Below are 6,311 nucleotides of genomic sequence, written 5' to 3'. Positions count from 1 at the left end.
TGTACCCATAAGTGGTCCACTCAATAATCACTTAAAATACCAAAATGCCCTTGGGAGGTACATGACATCCCACAGTCAAGTCAAGTCACTGGTCAATGGTCAATAATCCATGTTGACCTATTTGGTGAAAATAACTCTCTCTACCTTGAGTCCCTCCTGATTCCAGAATTTATCAACTCGACTCGCCGAGTCACCAGCACACTCGCTGAGTCGATACACGACCTAGTGCATGGAATCCAAACTGACTCGCCGGGTCATCTCCCAGACCTCGCCGAGTCCATACGCATACGCTCATAAACATGCGACTCTGAACTACCCCTTTGCTCCAATCAGTAGATCTAGGTCCCTAGAGTGCATTAGCAACGTAAAGTTTCTACCTTTACGTATTTGCATGACTCAAATTCCACATCTAAGCTTGAAATGGGACTTTACTGATAAACACGAGTTCCTTCATGACCCTATTAAGAACTTTATGAACTTAGGGCTCAAAAGAGGTTCATATCTGAAGTTTCAACTTCAGATCTAGCTCCCATACCATAATCCCTTCATGAATAGCTAAAGAAAGCCCTAAACTTCACATATGAAAGATACTAGAAGAAAAGAGGTCAAGGTAACCACTTGTTACCTCCAAAACGTGCCCAAACTGAAGTAGACTCTGGATCCACATGAAATCCTTGATGCTAGCCTCTTGATCTACGAGTTTCCTTCACAAATATCACTTTCTAAAGCTCCAAAACACTTTCCAAGCTCACACTCACAGAAATTAGGGTTTACGGCTCTCAATGGGTGATAGAGGACAGCGGGAGGCACTAATGGTCCAATATATCGGGTGCCAAAACCCTGGAATTTAGGGTTTCCTCTGCCAGCTCCTACTCGTCGAGTCCCCCATGCCGACTCGTCAAGTCACTCATTAAATGACGTGTCCTGTCCCGCTGCTACTCGACGAGTCGTAGCGTCAACTCTTCGTGTATGCCTTAAAACATGAAATCTAATGGAATAATAATGATACCTTACAATTGGGACGTTACACTCCCTCCTTCCTGGCCTACAACTCAAGCTTGATCTCCTTCCGCCTGGCATCGGTCTGAAGCTCATCCAATGTCCTGTACGACGAGTTCGCCACGAACTCCCATATATCCCTCCTCGGTATACTCAGATATCGGCTTACACGTGCCTGCTCGGTAGACACGTGCTGTGACATCCCCAAAATCTCGGCCAGAAAAGACCGATTTCATTTATGCTTTTTAAAATAACTTCAGAGTAAATCCTTTTGATTTAAAAGTGTTGCGGAATTTGTTCCCAAAACAAAACATGTCACACCCCCAAACCAGAACGGCGGAATCGTTCGGGGGCGGAGGACGTCATATTTAGTATCATAACAGTTCATAGAAAGGAAAGTACACACCACCATAATATAAATATGTTTGAAAAGTTTACATGATTGTAGATGTTACATATTTGCAAAAGAAATCAAATATAAAATGGTGATCCAAAATATGTTACTAACGCCAGTGCGTTAGTCTTCAGAAGTAGTTGCTACCTGGCTAGCGGTTTCCTGTGAATACAAGTTATTTCAAAGAAAAAGTGTCAACATTTAAGTTGGTGAATTCATAAGTGGTGTTTTGAGAAGATGTATGCCATTCGAAAGTGTTTGCATGTTTTCCAGAAAAACCCTTATTTTCCTATAAAAGTATGAAATGCATATGAATGTTCGTGATGTAAATTGCAACTAATTGTACCGAGAAAATCCCTTATTTTCCTATTAGTTGTTTGGTTTGTATACAGGAAAAACCCTTATTTTCCTGACATAATTGGCAGTCTTTAAGACCGAAAATCGCAAGCAAGCGACGTGCTTGTAAGTCGTGTCATAGTTTTACATAGTAAAGCTATACGAAAATCGCCCTTATTAAATGAAGAAGAGTTTTAATGACTACTTGTTCATAAAAGCATAATACCATAATAATTGTATATCCGATGAGTTTTATAACCATACTAAACATAATATGCCTGTAGCGACGTTCTTCAGGCGTCGTAGCGTTATGACAACTGTCACCCCAAAAGACGGACTGTAGCTAACAGTCAGGGCGCGGGATCATGACTTCCCGTATAGATCTATACACATTTGACACGTTCTCCGAACGGGAGACTCTGGTTATAGACAGGACTTGCAGCATTATTTTCTAATAAAGAAAGTAACGTTTGAAGATATACACGACTCATGGATTCTCAACTAAGTCTGTAATAAAGTAGTAGTTTGTATGCAAAGTTTAACCTCTTTTACAATGTTTGACAAAGCATAAATCATAAGTTCTTTTAAATGCATAAAATGACTTAGTAAAGAATGTTACCCTTGATATGATGTTTTTGTATGTAAACGTATAAATAAAACATATTTCTATTTATAAACATATTATATCCCAAGAGGGTAAAGCTGTGTTGTGAGGGGTTTTGTATCATAATAACTTCACAAGATAGTTAAAACAACAGTATGAAAAGTATATCAAAAGGTTAATGTTTCACACGATTTTAGTCATGTGTTTACTTGTATTCCTCCCCAAAAAGAGTATAAAACATTTAAAATGTATTTAAAGAGTGTTCGAAGGGGATATGAACTCACTTGATAGTTTGAAGATTGCAAGGTGGAAAACCGGGCAGAGTTTCGACTAGGGAAACTGATTTTTCTCGGGATTCTCGGGAATCTCGGGAGTAGAATCGAGCCTCGGGATTTGAGCAAAAAGACCAGAGCTTCGGGTTTGAGCGGACACGTAAAACGAGGCAAGGCTGTGAGAGAGAGAGAAGAAATGAGCCCTTTTCTTGGAAACCCTCGCATCCTATTTATAGCAAGGCTGGTCTGCCTCGGTACGCGGGGCGTACGCTCGTACGCGCTGCGTACGCGTACGTCATGCATGACCGAAGCCTCGACTGCCTCGGTTCGGATGGGACGGGTTCTTGGGTTCTCGGGTCGGATGGGACGGGTTGCTGGGGAGGTGGGTCGGATGGGACGCCGGGTCGGATGGGACGTCGGGTCGGACGGGTCGGACGGGTCGGACGGGTCGGCTTCCTCGGATATGGCGACGTGGACGATCCGAGGCCAATCCTCTCGGTTACGCGGGGCGTATAGGAGTACGCAGCGCGTACTTCGGAGAAGGATGCTGACTCCCCTTCGGATAATATCCGAATTTTGAATTAAATAATTAATTAATTTATTTAATAAACTTCAAAAATCCATATCTTCTTCATACGAACTCCGTTTTCGATGGTCTTTATATCCACGCGTAGGTGAGACTACGATCTACAACTTTCGTTTAGACTCCGTTGGCAAAATTTCAAAATTATTTTTATTATTTATTTTATAACTAATCGTTTTTAAGGAATTTCTTTGAAAAATCATAACTTCCTCATGCGAAGTCAGATTTGGACGTTCTTTTTGTGTACGCTCACGGTTTAATGTTATCCATGACTTTCATTTAGATACCTAAGGCTAAATGTTATCGTATTGAAACTTTGCATTTTTCGTTTGATCGGTGTTGTCGGTTTTGACAGAAATCTTAGAATGGTCATAGCTTCTTCGCCATAACTCAGATTTTAGTGTTCTTTATATATTTGGAACCTTTAAGATGATATCTACCACATAGCGTACTCCAAATCAGAGCTTTTGAATAATTCATTTATCGATGATATTCCCATTACATTCAAAAGGGGTTACAAGACTCGGTTTATAATGCTTGGAAATAACGGGTTGTTACATCATCCCCCCGTTAAACGGAATTTCGTCCCGAAATTTAATACAAGGTAAGAGTTTTAGGGGCTGAGGAAGAGATGCGGATACTTCTGTAGCATTTGGTCTTCCCGTTCCCATGTGAATTCGGGTCCTCTCTTAGCATTCCATCGAACTTTTACTATTGGAATGCGACTCTGCTTGGTCCTTTTAACTTCCCTATCCATGATCTCGACGGGTTCTTCCACAAAGTTAAGATTTTCGTTTAACGCGATTTCATCGAGTGGAATTACAAGTGTTTCGTCGGACAAACACTTTTTCAGGTTCGACACGTGGAATACTGGATGCACTTTGTTAAGCTCGATTGGAAGTTGGAGTTTGTAGGCCACTGGACCAACTCTCGAAATGATTTCGAAGGGTCCAATGTACCTGGGATTTAGCTTTCCACGCTTCCCAAAGCGTATCATGCCTTTCCAGGGTGAGACCTTCAGTAGCACACGGTCGCCAATCTGGAATTCCAAGGGTTTACGTCTCCTGTCGGCATAGCTCTTTTGCCTATCCCTTGAGGACTTCAGTCGTTCTCGTATTTGCACGATCTTTTCGGTAGTTTCTCTGATGATCTCTGGACCAGTAAGGGTGCTTTTAGTGACTAGACCTTTTGCCAATTGGGTGTCGCCCACTTCCGTCCAACACAGGGGTGATCTGCACTTACGGCCGTAAAGGGCTTCGAATGGGGCGGTCTTGATACTAGTATGATAACTATTGTTATAGGAGAACTCGACCAAAGGCAAGTGAATATCCCATGCCTTGCCAAAGTCGATTACACATGCTCGCAACATGTCTTCCAAGGTTTGGATCGTCCTCTCACTCTGTCCGTCAGTTTGAGGGTGGTATGCTGTACTCATGTCCAACCTTGTTCCCATGGATTTTTGCAATGATTGCCAAAATCTGGAAGTGAACCTGCTGTCTCTATCTGAGATGATGGACATTGGCACCCCATGAAGTCGTACGATCTCCCGGATGTATGTTCTTGATAGTTTTTCCATCCTATCGGTTTCCTTGATAGGTAAGAAATGGGCTGATTTGGTTAATCTGTCGACGATTACCCAAATAGTATCTTGGCCACTCTGAGTTTTGGGCAGTTTGGTTATGAAGTCCATGGAAATCTGCTCCCATTTCCACTCAGGTATTTCAGGTTGTTGGAGTAGGCCTGAGGGTTTTTGGTGTTCTACCTTTATTTTGGCGCAAGTTAAACACTTGCTCACATACGTAGCGATCTCTGCTTTCATGTTTGGCCACCAGTAGAGTTGCTTGAGATCTAGATACATCTTGTCTGACCCTGGGTGTACGGAGTATGGGGTCCTGTGTGCCTCGCTCATAACTACCTCTCTGAATCCCCCAAACTTTGGTGTCCAGATCCGGTTCATGAGGTAGCGTGCTCCGTCACTCTTGATTTCTAAGTTCTTGCCCATCCCCCTAAGGGCCTCACCTGCCACGTTTTCGGGTTTCAAGGCCTCTAATTGAGCTTCCTTGACTTGCGTTGATAGGTGCGAATGGATCGACATAGCTAAGGACTTCACTCTTCGGCCTGAGTACTCCTTTCGACTAAGGGCATCGGCTACGACGTTGGCTTTACCCGGATGATAACGAATATCGCATTCGTAATCATTGAGTAGCTCGACCCATCGCCGTTGTCTCATGTTGAGTTCCTTCTGATCGAAAATGTGTTGTAAGCTCTTGTGGTCGGTAAAGATAGTGCTCTTCGTTCCATACAAGTAATGTCTCCAGATCTTCAGAGCAAACACTACTGCTCCTAGCTCAAGATCGTGGGTCGTGTAGTTAACCTCATGTGTTTTCAACTGTCTCGAGGCGTAGGCGATGACCTTACCTCGCTGCATCAGAACACATCCGAGTCCTTGGTTTGATGCATCGCAATAAACTACGAAGTCTTCTATTCCTTCGGGAAGGGATAGTATTGGTGCGGTGCACAAGGCTCGTTTGAGCGTTTGGAACGCTCTTTCTTGTTTCTCTTCCCAGTCAAAGGCCACACCTTTCTGGGTTAGGGTTGTAAGAGGCTTCGCTATTCGTGAGAAGTTCTGAATGAACCTGCGGTAGTAGCCAGCGAGACCTAGAAATTGACGAATTTCTGTAGGAGTCTTCGGTGCTGACCAGTTCTCAATGGCCTTAATTTTGGATGGGTCCACGTGGATTCCCTCTTTGCTTACCACGTGTCCTAAGAATTCGACTCTTCGGATCCAAAATTCACATTTCGAGAACTTCGCATAAAGTTTCTCTTTTCTTAATGTCCCTAGAACTTGTCGCAGATGATTGCCATGTTCTTTCTTACTTCGGGAGTAGATCAGGATGTCGTCAATGAAAACGATGACGAACTGATCCAAGTAAGGTCGGCATACTCTATTCATCAGATCCATGAAGACTGCGGGCGCATTGGTCAATCCGAATGGCATCACTACGAACTCGTAATGTCCGTAACGAGTTCGGAAGGCGGTCTTCGGCACATCCTCCTCTAGCACTCGTAACTGGTGATACCCGGATCTCAGATCAATCTTAGAAAAATAGTTCGCCCCTTGTA

The sequence above is a fragment of the Lactuca serriola genome, chromosome 4, assembly GCF_051521515.1.
Source record: "Lactuca serriola cultivar US96UC23 chromosome 4, Lser_US96UC23_V15, whole genome shotgun sequence".
Classification (NCBI taxonomy): Eukaryota; Viridiplantae; Streptophyta; class Magnoliopsida; order Asterales; family Asteraceae; genus Lactuca; species Lactuca serriola.
Note: the sequence above shows the minus strand (reverse complement) of the source record.